This window comes from Coregonus lavaretus (assembly GCF_964263955.1).
Source record: "Coregonus lavaretus genome assembly, chromosome: 30".
In the NCBI taxonomy this organism is placed as follows: domain Eukaryota; kingdom Metazoa; phylum Chordata; class Actinopteri; order Salmoniformes; family Salmonidae; genus Coregonus; species Coregonus lavaretus.
In genome coordinates, this window is record NC_140017.1 from 33,130,861 (window position 1) to 33,149,070 (window position 18,210).

Here is an 18,210-nt window from a genome sequence, read left to right on the forward strand (position 1 = left end):
GATGTGTTTGTGTGAAGGCTTTCTGTCTGCGTAAGCATCTACGCTCAGAGCACCGACACAGTACCCAGACCTGCGTCATCCACCACTGCTTTGTGCATTGTGCTACGTCCCGCTAGCGTTGTTCGACTAGCACAATGACCCTGCCCGCTAGTTAGCCATTGATTCAGTGAAGAGCCCAGTGTTATTTTAGCCTGCAAAGCACGCTTGAACAAGAAGGCCCCTTTTTACTGTGGTTCCAGGCAGCTTAGACGGACGCCGATCAAGTTCCACTGAGATGGATCTCTTTCTAATCTCCTCATCTCTAGTAGAGGGGTGTGCTGTTTCAAACGGGAATGGATCAATAACTGTGCCCCTGTGTCCCTGCCATAAAACTGTTAAATACGCTGAACAAAAATATAAACGCAACAATTTCACAGATTTTACTGAGTTACTTGTTCAAGCGTGCTTTGCAGGCTAAAATAACACTGGGCTCTTCACTGAATCAATGGCTAACTAGCAGGCAGGGTCATTGTGCAGTAAAATCATATAAGGAAATCAGTCAATTGAAATATATTCCCCCCATAAAAAAAAAAAAGAGGAAAAAAAAAGTGGTTGTCCCACTGGCTATCATAAGTTGAATGCACCAATTTGTAAGTCGCTCTGGATAAGAGCGTCTGCTAAATTATGTAAATGTAAATTAGGCCCTAATCTATGGATTTCACATGACTGGGAATACAGATATGTACCTTAAAAAAAAAAGATAGGGGCGTGGATCAGAAAACCAGTCAGTATCTGGTGTGACCACATTTGCCTCATGCAGCGCGATATCTCCTTTGCGTAGAGTTGATCAGGCTGTTGATTGTGGCCTGTGGAATGTTGTCCCACTCCTCTTCAATGGCTGTGCGAAGTTGCTGGATATTGACAGGAACTGGAAGACTCTGTTGTACACGTCGATGCAGATCATTCCAAGCATGCTCAATGGATGACATGTCTGGTGAGTATGCAGGCCATGGAAGAACTGGGACATTTTCAGCTTCTAGGAATTGTATACAGATCCTTGCGACATGGGTCCGTGCATTGTCATGCTGAAACATGAGGTGATGGCGTCGGATGAATGGCACGACAATGGGCCACAGTATCTATGTGCGTTCAAATTGCCATTGATAAAATGCAATTGTGTTAGTTGTCTGTAGCTCATACCTGTCCATACCATAACCACACCGCCACCATTGGGCACTCTGTTCACAACGTTGACATCAGCCAACTGCTCGCCCACATGACGCCATACACGCTGTCTGCCATCTGCCCGGTACAGTTCAAACCGGGATTCATCCGTGAAGGGCACTTCTCCAGCGTGCCAGTGGCCATCGAAGGTGAGCATTTGCCCACTGAAGTCAGTTACGACGCCGAACTGCAGTCAGGTCAAGACCCTGGTGAAGATGACGAGCACATAGATGAGCTTCACTGAGATGGTTTCTTTTTGGTTGTGCAAACCCACAGTTTCATCAGCTGTCCGGGTGGCTGGTCTCAGACAATCCTGCAGGTGAAGAAGCGGGATGTGGAGGTCCTGGGCTGGCGTGGTTACACGTGGTCTGCGGTTGTGAAGCTGGTTGGACGTACTGCCAAATTCTCTAAAACGAGGTTAGAGGCGGCTTATGGTAAAGAAATTAACATTCAATTCTCTGGCAATGGCTCTGGTGGACATTCCTGCAGTCAGCATGCCAATTGCACGTTCCCTCAAAACTTGAGACATCTGTGGCATTGTGTTGTGTGCAAAACTGCACATTTTAGAGTGGCTTTTTATTGTCCCCAGCACAAGGTGCACCTGTGTAATGATCATGCTGTTTAATCAGCTTCTTGATATGCCACACCTGTGGATGGATTATCTTGGCAAAGGAGAAATGCTCACTAACAGGGATGTAAACAAATGTTAAATAATAAGCTTTTTGTGGGTATGGAAAATGTCTGGGATTTTTTATTTCAGCTCATGAAACTTGGGACCAACACTTTTATATATTGCGTTTATATTTTTGTTCAGTGTAGTTAGTCCTGGTAGCTATTGATTAACTATTTAACTATCTGCATTTAGCCTTTTTGCGCTAATTATTTTGACTCATCACATACGCTGCTCTTACTGTCTATCTGTCATGTTGCCTAGTAACTTTACCCCTACCTATATGTACATATCTACCTAAATGACATTGTTCCCCTGCACATCGACTCAGTACTGGTACCCTGTGTATATAGCCAAGTTATCGTTAGTCATCGTGTATTTATTCCTCGTGTTACTATATTTTTCTCTGCGTTGTTGGGAAGGGCCTGTAAGTAAGCATTTCACTGTTAGTCTACACCTGTTGTTTACGAAGCATGTGACAAATAACATTTGATTTGATTTGTAGGCTGTGTTGCTAGGGGTTTGGAGTGTTGGTTAGCGTTTAGCATCAGGGTTTCCTGGTACAGCGAGACAGGCCGAGACTGACATAGACGGACAGACAGACAGCAATGAACCGTATACTCAGTCAGACACACACACACATAAAAGCAGACTCTGAGAAACACAGCTCTTGGATGTATTGGGTCATGTGATAATGTGAGAGCTTTGATAAGCCCAGCTCCCTGTGAATCCATCCAGTCAGTTAAACATTGACTTTCCAGACTACAAGATCGTATCAGTACTGCTACAGCCACAAAGTTCCTGGAATGAGCATGAGTCTGCCGCTCGTAGGGGTTTTTGCGATGTGTGTGTGTCTCTGCTTGTTTGTGTGACGTGTTTACCTGTCCATTTCCATACCCTATTCTGGAGAAACTCAGAATGGACTGTGTGCGTGACTGCGTGCAGTATATTTAATTATGCCCATTTCATCGCTCTCTTTCTGTGAATGTATCTAGTCCCTTAAAGGTGGGTGATGTGCTCCATCCTGAGTGACACTGTCATAGTGAACAGACAGACAGACAGACAGACAAAAACACACAAACACACAACTAAACTCTGTCGTTGTTTTCCTGGCCTGCCCAGGGTCACGCCCTCCTTAAGAAGATTGGCCATCTTTGCCTTTGGGAAAACACAGGAAGTCAGCAGCCTTCCTCCTCAAGTGTGTATTATGTGTCTGTCTTCTGTGTGTGTGTGTGTGTGTGTGTTTGTGTGTGTATATGTCTGCAATATGTTTATCTACCATACCACAGAGTTTACATTTCCTCTGCCATCATTGAGTGGATATAGCCCTTTGAATGAAGGAGGTGGTGTAATACAGTACTCTATGTAAACAGCAGGGTAATATTGTGAGGGAAAAAAGTATTAGATTTTGTACGTTTGCCCACTGACAAAGACATGATCAGTCTATAATTTTAATGGTAGGTTTATTTGAACAGTGAGAGACAGAATAACAACAACAAAAATCCAGAAAAACGCATGTCAAAAATGTTATAAATTGATTTGCATTTTAATGAGGGAAATAAGTATTTGACTCCTCTGCAAAACGTGACTTAGTACTTGGTGGCAAAACCCTTGTTGGCAATCACAGAGGTCAGACATTTCTTGTAGTTGGCCACCAGGTTTGCACACATCTCAGGAGGGATTTTGTCCCACTCCTCTTTGCAGATCTTCTCCAAGTCATTAAGGTTTCGAGCCTGACGTTTGGCAACTCTAACCTTCAGCTCCCTCCACAGATTTTCTATGGGATTAAGGTCTGGAGACTGGCTAGGCCACTCCAGGACCTTAATGTGCTTCTTCTTGAGCCACTCCTTTGTTGCCTTGGCCGTGTGTTTTGGGTCATTGTCATGATGGAATATCCATCCATGACCCATTTTCAATGCCCTGGCTGAGGGAAGGAGGTTCTCACCCAAGATTTGACGGTACATGGCGCCGTCCATCATCCCTTTCATGCGGTGAAGTTGTCCTGTCCCCTTAGCAGAAAAACACCCCCAAAGCATAATGTTTCCACCTCCATGTTTGACGGTGGGGATGGTGTTCTTGGGGTCATAGGCAGCATTCCTCCTCCTCCAAACACGGCGAGTTGAGTTGATGCCAAAGAGCTCGATTTTGGTCTCATCTGACAACAACACTTTCACCCAGTTCTCCTCTGAATAATTCAGATGTTCATTGGCAAACTTCAGACGGCCCTGTTTATGTGCTTTCTTGAGCAGGGGGACCTTGCGGGCGCTGCAGGATTTCAGTCCTTCACGGCGTAGTGTGTTACCAATTTGTTTTCTTGGTGACTATGGTCTCCGCTGCCTTGAGATCATTGACAAGATCCTCCCGTGTAGTTCTGGGCTGATTCCTCACTGTTCTCATGATCATTGTAACTCCACAAGGTGAGATCTTGCATGGAGCCCCAGGCCGAGGGAGATTGACAGTTATTTTGTGTTTCTTCCATTTGCGAATAATCGCACCAACTGTTGTCACCTTCGCACCAAGCTGCTTGGCGATGGTCTTGTAGCCCATTCCAGCCTTGTGTAGGTCTACAATCTTGTCCCTGACATCCCTGGAGAGCTCTTTGGTCTTGGCCATGGTGGAGAGTTTGGAATCTGATTTGATTGATTGCTTCTGTGGACAGGTGTCTTTTATACAGTTAACAAACTGAGATTAGGAGCACTCCTAATGTGCTCCTAATCTCAGCTCGTTACCTGTATAAAAGACACCTGGGAGCCAGAAACCTTTCTGATTGAGAGGGGGTCAAATACTTATTTCCCTCATTAAAATGCAAATCAATTTATAACATTTTTGACATGCGTTTTTCTGGATTTTTGTTTTGTTATTCTGTCTCTCACTGTTCAAATAAACCTACCATTAAAATTATAGACTGATCATTTCTTTGTCAGTGGGCAAACGTACAAAATCAGCAGGGGATCAAATACTTTTTTCCTTCACTGTACATACTGAGTATATTATGTACAATTATAATTACTATGCTTTGTTTAACTGATTGAATACACTTTTTTATTTGTACTTACAGTACCAGTCAGGTTTGGACACACCTACTCATTCAAAGGTTTTTCTTTTCTTTTTACTATTTTCTACATTGTAGAATGACATTGAAGACATCAAAACTATGAAATAACACATATGGAATCATGTAGTAACCAAAAATGTGTTAAACAAATCAAAATGTATGTTATATTTTAGATTCTTCAAAGTAGCCACCCTTTGCCTTGATGACAGCTTTGCACACTCTTGGCATTCTCTCAACCAGCTTCATCTGGAATGCTTTTCCAACAGTCTTGAAGGAGTTCCCACATATGCTGAGCACTTGTTGGCTGCTATTCCTTCACTCTGCGGGCCAACTCATCCCAAACCATCTCAATTGGGTTGAGGTCAGGTGATTGTGGTGGCCAGGTCATCTGATGCAGCACTCCATCACTCTCCTTCTTGGTCAAATAGCCCTTAAACAGCCTGGAGGTATGTTGGGTCATTGTCCTGTTGAAAAACAAATGACAGTCCCATAAAGTGCAAACCAGATGGGATGGCGTATCGGTGCAGAATGCTGTGGTAGCCATGCTAGTTAAGTGTGCCTTGAATTCTAAGTGAATCACTGACAGTGTCACCAGCAAAGCACCCCCACACCATCACACTTCCTCCTCCATGCTTCACGGTGGAAACCACACATGCAGAGATCATCCGTTCACCTACTCTGCATCTCACCAAGACACAGCGGTTGGAACCCAAAATCTCAAATTTGGACTCGTCAGACCAAAGGACAGATTTCCACCGGTCTAATGTCCATTGCTCATGTTTCTTGGCCCAAGCAAGTCTCTTCTTCTTATTGGTGTCCTTTAGTAGTGGTTTCTTTGCAGCAATTTGACCATGAAGGCCTGATTCACGCAGTCTCATCTGAACAGTTGATGTTGAGATGTGTCTGTGACTTGAACTCTGAAGCATTTATTTGGGCTGCAATTTCTGAGGCTGGTAACTCTAATGAACTTATCCTCTGCAGCAGAGGTAACTCTGGGTCTTCCTTTCCTGTGGCGGTCCTCATGAGAGCCAGTTTCATCATAGCGCTTGATGGTTTTTGCGACTGCACTTGAAGAAACTTTCAAAGTTCTTGAAATGTTCCGTATTGACTGACCTTCATGTCTTAATGTAATGATGGACTGTCTTTTCTCTTTGCTTATTTGAGCTGTTATTGTCATAATATGGACTTGGTCTTTTACCAAATAGAGCTATCTTCTGTATACGACCCCTACCTTGTCACAATACAACTGATTGGCTAAAACGCATTAAGAAGGAAAGAAATTCCACAAATTGACTTTTAACAAGGCAAACCGGTTAATTGAAATGCATTCCAGGTGACTACCTCATGAAGCTGGTTGAGAGAATGCCAAGAGTGTGCAAAGCTGTCATCAAGGCAAAGGGTGGCTACTTTGAAGAATCTCAAATGTAAAATCTATTTTGATTTGTTTAACACTTTTTTTGGTTACTATGTGATTCCATATGTGTTATTTCATAGTTTTGATGTCTTCACTATTATTCTACAATGTAATTTTTTTTTAAAGAAAAACACTGGAATGAGTAGGTGTGTCCAAATGTTTGACTGGTACTGTATGTTTGTGGTGTGGTTTTCATGTAAGCCCTTTTGGGCTTCCAACCTCACCTGCACACTGTTTTTACCAGTTTTTTTATCTGTACTCTTTTGTCTTTCACTTATTTTCTTTGGTGCGAATAAATAGGCCTCTACCACTATATCAATGGTGCTTAGAGCTATAGTACCCCTAATAAGAAATCTGCCTCCTCAGCTGTGATTTAAAATATGATATTCATCTCGACCTTCACTGGAGAGAGGGAGGGGGAGGGTGAGCCGCAGAAATATCTGAGTTGTAGTGCTTGTCTTCTCTTGAATGGAAAGGACAGAGGGGCCCCTTTGAGGTTTGAAGGGCCGTTCATATACAGTTTCACACTCACAGAGAAGAAGGACCACATCATCTCTCTGTCCTCTCATTCCTTCTCGCTCAAACACTCACCGACTGTGTGATCTTGCTCTCTGTATCCGATGTGTGTAAGACCTTTTAAAGCAGGTCAACATTCGCAAGGCCGCATGGCCAGACGGAATACCAGGATGCGTACTTGGAGCATGCGCTGACCAGATGGATAGTGTCTTCACTGACATTTTCAACCTATCCCTAATCCAGTCTGTAATACCAACTTGTTTCTAGCAGACCACCATAGTCCCGTGGCCAAGAACGCCAAGATAACCTGCCTAAATGACTGTCACCCCGTAGCACTCACATCTATAGCCATGAAATGCTTTAAAAGGCTGGTCATGGCCTTTTAAAGCACGCATCCTGGTATTCCGTCTGGCCATGCGGCCTTGCGAATGTGAAACCCATGTGAGAGACGCAGACTCGGTCTCAACCTTTAAGTCTTTACTGAAGACTTATCTCTTCAGTAGGTCATATGATTGAGTGTAGTCTGGCCCAGGAGTGTGAAGGTGAACGGAAAGGCTGGAGCAACGAACAGCCCTTGCTGTCTCTGCCAGGCCGGTTCCCCTCTCCACTGGGGTTCTCTGCCTCTAACCCTGTTGCAGGGTCTGAGTCACTGGCTTGCTGGTGCTCTTTCATGCCGTCCCTGGGAGGGGTGCGTCACTTGAGTGGGTTGAGTTACTGACGTGATCTTCCTGTCTGGGTTGGCGCCCCCCCTTGGTTTGTGCTGTGGTGGAGACCTCTGTGGGCTATACTCGGCCTTGTCTCAGGATTGTAAGTTGGTGGTTGGGGATATCCCTCTAGTGGTGCGGGGGCTGTGCTTTGGCGGAGTTGGTGGGGTTATATCCTTCCTGTTTGGCCCTGTCCGGGGGTTTCTTCGGATGGGGCCACAGTGTCTCCGGACCGCTCCTGTCTCAGCCTCCAGTATTTATGCTGCAGTAGTTTATGTGTCGGGGGGCTGGGGTTAGTTGGTTATACCTGGAGTACTTCTCCTGTCTTATCCAGTGTCCTGTGTGAATTTAAGTATGCTCTCTCTAATTCTCTCGTTCTCTCTTTCTCTCTGAGAACCTGAGCCCTAGGACCATACGTCAGGACTACCGGGCATGATGACACCTTGCTGTCCCCAGTCCGCCTGGCCTTGCTGCTATTCCAGTTTCAACTGTTCTGCCTGCGGCTACGAAACCCCTACCTGTCCCAGACCTGCTGTTTTCAACTCTTAATGATCGGCTATGAAAAGCCAACTGAGAGACCTGAGCCCTAGGACCATACGTCGGGACTACCGGCCGTGGTGACTCCTTGCTGTCCCCAGTCCGCCTGGCCTTGCTGCTATTCCAGTTTCAACTGTTCTGCCTGCGGTTATGGAACCCCTACCTGTCCCAGACCTGCTGTTTTCAACTCTTAATGATCGGCTATGAAAAGCCAACTGAGATTTATTCCTGATTATTATTTGACCATGCTTGTCACTTATGAACATTTTTGAACATCTTGGCATGGTTCTGTTATAATCTCCACCCGGCACAGCCAGAAGAGGACTGGCCACCCCTCATAGCCTGGTTCCTCTCTAGGTTTCTTCCTAGGTTTTCGCCTTTCTAGGGAGTTTTTCCTAGCCACCGTGCTTCTACACCTGCATTACTAGCTGTTTGGGGTTTTAGGCTGGGTTTCTGTACAGCACTTCGAGATATTAGCTGATGTAAGAAGGGCTATATAAAATAAAATTGATTGATTGATTGATCATGGCTCACATCAGTTTCAAGTTTTAATGTCACATGTACAACACCATCATCCCAAACACCCTGGACCCACTCAAATTCGTGTACTGCCACAACAGGTCCACAGATGACACAATATCTATTGCACCCCACACTGCCTGCATCCACCTGGACAAAAGGAATGCCTATGTAAGAACACTGTTCATTGACTACAGCTCAGCATTCAACACCATAATCCCCTCCAAGCTCAGGATCCTGGGCCTGAACACCTCCCTCTGCGACTGGATCCTGGACTTCCTGACAGGAAGTGAGGGTAGGCAGTGAGGATTCTCAGGGGTGTGTGCTTTCCTGTACTCCCTGTTCACACATGACTGCGTGGCCGCGCACAACTCCAACACCATCGTCAAGTTTGCTGACAACACGACGGTGGTAGGCCTGATCACCGACGATGATGAGGCAGCCTAGAGGCAGGAGGTCAGATACCTGGCAGTGTGGTGCCAGGACAACAACCTCTCCCTCAACGTCAGTAAGACAAAGGAGCTGATCGTGGACTACAGGAAACGGATCGATGGGGCTGTAGTGGAGCGGGTCGAGAGCTTAAAGTTTCTCTGTGTCCACATCACTAACGAATTAACATGGGCCTCACCAGGGGTTGGAATCAAAATTATTTTTCAACCGTTTCATTCTGAACGGAAGCATTATTTAAAAAAAAATTATGTTCCAACCAGCAAAATAAAGTTCTGAACTGGTTCTAATGGAAAAAAAAGTACCTGTTTTTATATCGTTCACTTTTAAATCTCTGAAATCGATGGTTAAGCGATTTAATTTGTATAGGAAAGTTGTATTTTGCCGTAACAGCATGGTTTAATCATAATGAAAGACCAACACACACTGTGCTGCCTGTCACAGTGTAGGGCGCGAGATGCAACTGACATTTTGCGGGTGAGGAGAGAGAATTGAGCAAGCTTGCTTTGAAGCACTAGGTGGCTAGCAAGCTTGTGTGTGCAGAGCAGCACTAGATTAAAAACAAGTCTTACCTTTTTGTAGTTAATAAATCCAATGTGAAACATACAGTGCCTTGCAAAAGTATTCATCCCCCTTGGCATTTTTCATATTTTGTTGCATTACAACCTGTAATTTAAATGGATTTTTATTTGGATTTCATGTAATGGACATACACAAAATAGTCCAAATTGGTGAAGTGAAATTAAAAACATAACTTGTTTTCAAAAAATTCTAAAAAATAAAGAAAGAAAAAGTGGTGCGTGCATATGTATTCACCCCCTTTGCTATGAAGCCCCTAAATAAGATCTGATGCAACCAATTACCTTCAGAAGTCCATAATTAGTTAGATTGCACACAGGTGGACTTTATTTAAGTGTCACATTATCTGTCACATGATCTCAGTGTATATATACACCTGTTCTAAAAGGCCCCAGAGTCTGCAACACCACTAAGCAAGGGGCACCACCAAGCAAGCAGCACCATGAAGACCAATGAGCTCTCCAAACAGGTCAGGGACAAAGTTGTGGAGAAGTACAGATCAGATCAGGGTTGGGTTACAAAAAATATCAGAAACTTTGAAAATCCCACGGAGCACCATTCAATCCATTATTAAAAAATTGAAAGAATATGGCACCACAACAAACCTGCCAAGAGAGGGCCACCCACCAAAACTCACGGACCAGGCAAGGAAGGCCTTAATCAGAGAGGCAACAAAGAGACCAAAGATAACCCTGAAGGAGCTGCAAAGCTCCAAAGCGGAGATTGGCGTATCTGTCCATAGGACCACTCTAAGCCGTACACTCCACAGAGCTGGGCTTTACGGAAGGGTGGCCAGAAAAAAAGCCATTGCTTAAAGAAAAAAATAAGCAAACAATTTTGGTGTTCGCCAAAAGCCATGTGGGAGACTCCCCAAACATATGGAAGAAGGTACTCTGGTCAGATGAGACGACAATTGAGCTTTTTGGCCATCAAGAAAAACGCTATGTCTGGCACAAACCCAACACTTCTCATCACCCCGAGAACACCATCGCTGGTGGTGGCAGCATCATGCTGTGGGGATGTTTTTCATCGGCAGGGACTGGGAAACTGGTCAGAATTGAAGGAATGATGGATGGCACTAAATACAGGGAAATTCTTGAGGGAAACCTGTTTCAGTCTTCCAGAGATTTGAGACTGGGACGGAGGTTCACCTTCCAGCAGGACAAAGACCCTAAGCATACTGCTAAAGCAACACTTGAGTGGTCCTCCTGTAGCTCAAGTGGTAGAGCATGGCGCTTGTAACGCCAGGGTAGTGGGTTCGATCCCCGGGACCACCCATACGTAAAAATGTATGCACACATGACTGTAAGTCGCTTTGGATAAAAGAATCTGCTAAATGGCATATCATATTTAAGGGGAAACATTTAAATGTCTTGGAATGGCCCAGACCTCAATCCAATTGAGAATCTGTAGTATGACTTAAAGATTGCTGTACACCAGCGGAACCCATCCAACTTGAAGGAGCTGGAGCAGTTTTGCCAGTGTCTAGATGTGCCAAGCGTATAGAGACATACCCCAAGAGAATTGCAGCTGTAATTGCTGCAAAAGGTGGCTCTACAAAGTATTGACTTTGGGGGGGTGAATACTTATGCACGCTCAAGTTTTCTGTTTTTTTTGTCTAATTTCTTGTTTGTTTCACACACAAAAAAAATGTTGCATCTTCAAAGTGGTAGGCATGTTTTGTAAATCAAATGATACAACCCCCCCCAAAAAAATCAAATTTAATTCCAGGTTGTAAGGCAACAAAATAGGAAAAATGCCAAGGGGGGTGAATACTTTCGCAAGTCACTGTAACTATAGTATCCTTAAGTAGCATTAAAAAAGTGAATCCATTCTCTAATTAAACATCTCTCCCTAATTTCTGAACCACACTTGTAATGTCTGCTTCAGAGGGGAGGGGCAGGTAGCCTACACACACACGCACACTGGCAAAGATTTCCAGCTGGCAGGCAGATGCTGGAATACGTTTCTGAGTGACAGAGTGAGGGCTTTGCACAGGCGCTTTGTTGCAATTTTTGTTGACCTGGATAAACATTTCTGGAACGTTATTAACAAGTTCCCATGCTTTTAAAATAACGGTTCTGTTCCGGAACAGTATAGAGCACTTTCGTTTCAGGTTCGGGTTCTGTTCCTCAAATAATTTCATTATTTTTCAGTTCTATTCCCTAAACCGGTTTCAACCCTTGGTCCACACACACCCACAGTTGTGAAGAGGGCACGACAGCGCCTCTTCCCCTTCAAGAGGCTGAAAAGATTTGGCATGAGGCCTTGCTTGGTACGGAAACTGCAATGCACCCGACTTCAAGGCGCTACAGAGGGTGATGAGTACAGCCCAGTACATCACTGGGGCCGAGCATCCCAGGCGGTGTCATTTTTATCAAAGACTCCAGCCACCCAAGCCATAGACTGTTCTCTGCTACCGCACGGCAAGCGGTACCAGTGCACCAAGTCTGGAACTAACAGGACCTTGAACAGCTTCTACCCCCAAGTCATAAGACTGCTAAACAAGACTGCTAAATAGCTAATCAAATTCTTCCAGGAACTCTGTAGTGAGTGTTGCAACCGAGGACAGACAATTTTTACGCACTACACACGTCAGCACTCGGCGGTCCCGTTCTGTGAGCTTTTGTGGCCTACCACTTTGCGGCTGAGCCATTGTTGCTCCTAAACGTTTCCACTTCACAATAACAGCACTTACAGTTGACCGGGGCAGCTCTAGCAGGGCAGAAATTTGACGAACTGACTTGTTGGAAAGGTGCCATCCTATGACGGTGCCATGTTGAAAGTCACTGAGCTCTTCAGTAAGGCCATTCTACTGCCAATGGTTGTCTATGGACATTGCATGGCTGTGTGCTCAATTTTATACATCTGTCAGCAACGGGTGTGGCTGAAATAGCCAAATCCACTAATTTTGAAGGGGTGTTCACATACTTTTGTGTATATAATGTATATGTACATAGCTACCTCAATTACCTTGTTCCTCGACACATCGACGGTACTGGTGCTCCCTGTATATAGCCATGTTATTTTTACTCGTTATTCACTGTGCATTATTTACTTGTGTCACTATTTCTCGTAGTAATTATTATACTTTTGTAATTAATTTTTCACTCTGTTTTGTTGGAAAAGGACCCGTAAGTAAGCATTTCACTGTAAGTCTACACCTGTTGTTTACGAAGCATGTGACAAATACAACTTTATTTGACACCTGTGATGAGGTGGTGTTGAAGGAGTCAGGAGCAGGAGGGTAAATCACAGAATAACAGGCTTTAATCCGCAAAATACAGGTTTACGCAGAACTGCGTCAAACACACTCCAGGGCACAAAACAGGTGCACTGGAAAATACAAGGCACATGGGAAAATACTCCCTTCTAACAAAATACACAAGCTCCACCGAGCTTCACTAACCTTCACAATAAACAATCACCCACAAGGACAAGGGGGCAGAGGGAACACTTATACACAGACTAATGAGGGGATTAGAACCAGGTGTGTGTGATAACGAGACAAGACAATTGTGATGATGATTGGGGCGGCAGTGGTTAGTACTCCGGTGACGACGAACGCCGAAGCCTGCCCGAACAAGGATGGGAGGCAGCCTCGGCCGAAGTCGTGACAACGCCTCCCATAGATAAAAAAAAAAAATAATAGTCAAAGATCATTATTTTCAAGCATCCTCCCACACACACTCCAGGGAAAAACCACACATGCAAAGTAGTCATGTCCTATCAGATTCTGTGAAACAGGGCTTATAAAAAAATATATATCTTTCTCCCACTAGCTACCACACACACACACACACACACACACACACACTGATGTTGTTGTCCCCCCCCAGATGCAGTGTCCCTCCACCTCCCCAGACACCCCCAGCATGGAGGAGCACCACAGGGAATAAGAGCCTCCAGGAGACAGTAGGTAAGACCTGCATGTGTTTGTGTCTTTAGGGAAAGCACCAAGGGAAGTTAGGTGATTTTCTCACCTACATTATGGTAAAGGAAATACAAAATGCAAAATTATTGTAAAGGAAACCTGCGAGAGTTTGTGCATGTGTGTGCTTGCGTGCGTGTTCTGGAATGCATTGCGCTGAGTGCGCTGGAATCTGGGAGGGTAGTGTCCTGACAGGCGGAGAATGTTGGAAATCTGCCAGCATAGTTTGGGAAAAGCTGCTGGGTGAACACTACATAGCCTAGCCACCATGGGGTTTCGCTTTGCTGTCTAACCACAAAGCCTGAAATATTGGCCTAGTTCACTGCTCCAGTAAGTAAGTCCCTGCTCTGCTGTTCTCCATCCCTAGTTCTGGCCTGTGTTTACATGTTTTTCTAAATCCTCAGACCAGGATGGAAAACTATAGTGGCTCTCCTCCAGAGTTCTACGATCTACAAATATGATCTTCTGTAGTAACATGGGGTTATGACTGAGTCTGTGACTATGGAGCTATGGCTGACTCATCATGGTGTATGTGGCGTGCTTATGTGTGTACAGTGTACATAGAGATGCGTGTATACATACCAAAGTAGTGTTCTATAGTAAATGGTGGCATTGCCTGACTGACAGACTGTGCCTCTGCTTTGCTCCTAGCAAGATTTATTGAATCCAATGAACTCAATAAGCAATGGTATGTCTCTAAGAGCTTTGTGTCTGAGAGAGAAATATGTAATGTAATGCCAAACATGTGGGCAGTAAAGTCAGTTTTTCTATTCTCTTGTCCATTATTCTCGTTGTTTGTGTTTAAGTTTTAATTTTTTGTGTTTATTTTTTTCATTTAGCAGATACTCTTATCCAGAGCGACTTTGTTAGTTCATTCATCTTAACATGGCTAGGTGGGACAACCACATATCTCAGACATAGTAAGGACATTTTTCCTCAAAGTAGCTATCAGCAAATTCAGTGCTAGTAGGGGGGGAAGGCAAGTGTTAAGTGTTAGTTCTCAAAAGGCAAGTAAAAAAAGGCAAGTAATTGCGGGATTCTGTATGATACTCTTTGAAGAGGTGGGGTTTCAGATGTTTTGGGAAGATGGATGTTCTAGCTTGAAGTTCCACCATTGGGGTGCCAGAAGGGCTTTGACTGGGATGAGTTGGAGCTGCCCTCCCGTAGGGGTGAGAGGGCCAAAAGACAAGAGGTGGCAGAACGGAGTACTCCGGTTGGGGTGTAGGGTTTGCGCTAACCTGAAGGTAGGGAGGAGCAGTTCCTCTTGCTGCTCCGTAGGTAAGCACCATGGTCTTGTAGTGGATGCAAGCTTCGACTGGAAGCCAGTGGAGTGTGCAGAGGAGCAGGTTGACATGGGAGAACATGGGAAGGTTGAACACCAGACGGGCTGCAGTGTTCTGGATAAGTTGCAGGGGTTTGATGGCACTAGCGGGGAGCCCAGCCAACAGCGAGTTGCAGTAGTCCAGACTCCAGACGGGAGATGACAAGTGGATGGATTAGGACCTACACCTCTTCCTGTGTGAGGAAAGGTCGTACTCTACAGATTGTAGAGCATGAATTTACAGGAGCGGGTCACTGCTTTGATGTTTGCAAAGAACGACAGGGTGTTGTCCAGGGTCACGCCAAGGTTCTTTGCACTCTGGGAGGGGGACACCGTGGAGTTGTCAACCATGATGGAGAGGTCTTGGAGCTTGAAGTGGTGGGCCGACGTCCAAGCTGAGATATCTGCCAGGCACACAGAGATGCGTGTCGCCACCTGGGTGTCAGAAGGAGGAAGGAGGAAAGTAGTTGAGTGTCATCCGCATAGCAATGATAGCAGAGACCATGTGAGGATTTGACAGAGCCGGTGTATAGAGAGAAGAGGAGAGAGCCTAGAACAGAGCCCTGGGGGACACCAGTAGTGAGAGTATGTGGTGCAGACTCAGATCCTGTCCATATCACCTGGTAGGAGCGGCCTGCCAGGTAGGATGCAATCCAGGAGCCTGGGACGCCCAGCCTGGAGAGGGTGGAGAGGAGGATCTGATGGTTCACAGTGTCGAAGGCAGCGGATAGATCTAGGAGGATGAGAACAGAGGAGAGAGAGTCCGCTTTGGTAGTGTGGAGAGCCACCGTGACACAGAGGAGAGCATTCTCTGAAGCCTAACTGGTTAGGGTCAAGAAGATTGTTCTGAGAGAAATAGCAAGAGAGTTGGTCAGAGACAGCACACAAGTGTTTTGAAAAGAAAGAAGGGATACTGGTCTCTAGTTTTTTACGTCAGAGGGGTCGAGTGTGGCCATTTTGAAGTCAGAGGGGACGCAGCCAGTGGTCAGGGATGAGGAATGGGAGGTCTCCAGAGATGGTCTGAAGAAGGGAGGAGGGGATGGGGTCGAGCAGGCAGGTTGTCGGATGGCCAGACTAGTCAAAGCGATTTCATCTGGAGAGAGAGGGGAGAAAGAGGTCAAGGCGAAGGGTGAGTGGAACCAGTGGACTCCGTAGGCTGAGTGAATGAGGAGCAGATGTCATCAACCTTCTTTTCTCTCCCTTTATCATTCATTCTCTCTGTCTCTCACTCTCTTTCTCTCTCTCGCTCTCTCTAAGCTCTCTTTCTCTCTCCCAACCTGCTCACTCTCTCTTCAGCTGAGCTCTGTTCATCTGTTCCCACTCAGAATAATGTGGAAAAAGACCATGATTCAATTATCTCTGGTTCAGCCCGTCTCTTTGATCCTGTCGCTCTTCCCATCTTCCTACCTCGGCCATCACCCCGGAGCACAAGGAATGGTTACGACGCCGAAACAAACCTTTTTTGACCGTCCAAGTGCTAAAGTGGAATGGCACGACACTGGCCAATCCCGGAAATGGAGCTCAAACTTGGTTTTCTCTCAGAAATTGTTTTTTTCTGTGTTTTGATTTCTATTATTTTCTCTGTGATGCCTTTTGGTTGATATGTGGCGTGCTACCATGAACCGTTCCACATACAATCCTAGGAAACCCTTCTGTGGTGCCTATTCTTGATGTGGTATTATTTACATTTACGTCATTTAGCAGACGCTCTTATCCAGAGCGACTTACAGTTAGTGCATACATTATTCTTTTTATTTTCATACCCCATGTGAATCGAACCCACAACCCTGGCGTTGCAAACGCCATGCTCTACCAACTGAGCTACCTCCCTGCCGGCCTTTCCCTCCCCTACCCTGGACGACGCTGGGCCAATTGTGCGCCGCCCCATTGGTCTCCCGGTTGCGGCCGGCTACGACAGAGCCTGGATTCGAACCAGGATCTCTAGTGGCACAGCTAGCACTGCGATGCAGTGCCTTAGACCACTGCGCCACTCGGGAGACATTATTATTACGTCACTACAGTGTGGCCACTACCCATAAGGTTATTGTACTGCATGTGAGACTAGCCAGTATTTTATAAAGGACTATGGTAGATCTATTACTATATATACAGTGTAGTGATAATATGGGAACCTATTGCTGATGTATGTTATTGTACTCCATTCAATGCATGTAAAACAGCAACAGTGCAGATTGCAGAAATTGGTTTTAATGCAAATGTATAAGAGCTCAGAGTGAAGGAGAGTTACAACCTGCAAGGAAGGACAGACAGACTGAGACTGAGAGAGACCGACAGACAGACTAACGGAAGGACACTAAAGTAGTGCTTACTAGAGCACAGTGTCCCTGGCAACAGTCACCTGGAGCCTGTGTGTGCGTGTGAATGCCTTTGTTTGAGAGAGACACACACCGGGAGAGAGGGCGAGTGTGTGTGTGTGTGTGTGTGCATACATTGTGTTACATTCAAGACAGCTTGGTGTTATTTTTATAAGTTTGTTCCTGGTGTTCTCTGTCTCTGCTAGTTCAGTCTGTCTGAGCATTATCAGGAGCGGAGACAGTTTGGGACTTCTTTATAGCTAGTCTGGAGCCAACGACCGGTTTGAAGACACTCCTAGCATTGTGTTTCGACAGTGACATTAGAATACCTCTTCATCATCACAGTGTTGCTTTGAAAGAGGATAGCTCAACTTCCCTGTTCCTGCCTCAGCCTACTATTCTTCGATTGAAAGAGGTATCAGTCTCTGTCTGTTTCTCCTCTATTTCTCCTGTTAAAATGGGACGGACAAATAGGCTAACTTTTGGACATCATATTTCTTTCACCTACCCTGTTTTATAGATGAGTGCATATGAATAAGAGGAGAGGATGTCTGTAGACTGCTGAGGAACTTTGAACTATCACCATGCAGCCCTTGTCTTGAGCCTCCTCATGGCTATATCACTCATCATATTTCCTCTTTGGTCGTCATAGTTTCCACATTTGCTCATAGAGGGGTACTTCCTCAATGTTTTGTTTTTGTTAAATGAGCTGATTGTGTCATAGAGGACAGAGCTGAACCTGTTTTAACCCGCGATGCTGTGAAAACTTAACCGCGATCACAACGAAACAGGAAGGGCCATAGCAGCCACTGACTGTCAGTGAGCGTCTGCTTGATGCTCATTTGACAGTCAGGGAATGGGGCGTGGCCTAAAACGAGGGGGAGGGAGGGAGAGAGAGGGACTATGTACAGACTCAGTGAGCATAGCCTTGCTATTGAGAGGCCGCCGTAGGCAGACCTGGCTCTCAAGAGAAGACAGGCTATGTGCACACTGCCCACA

The 18,210-nt window shown here is 45.4% G+C and overlaps 1 protein-coding gene across 1 annotated transcript in view; it reads left to right on the forward strand.

The window, feature by feature from the left end:
• Positions 1-18,210, forward strand: part of LOC311106144 (phosphatidylinositol 4,5-bisphosphate 3-kinase catalytic subunit beta isoform-like) — a 68,099-nt gene that overhangs the window by 9,234 nt on the left and 40,655 nt on the right. The window contains exon 2 of the mRNA XM_084148471.1: positions 13,484-13,563. The gene's annotated coding sequence lies outside the window, so the exon portion shown is untranslated. The remainder of the gene's footprint in view (positions 1-13,483; positions 13,564-18,210) is intronic.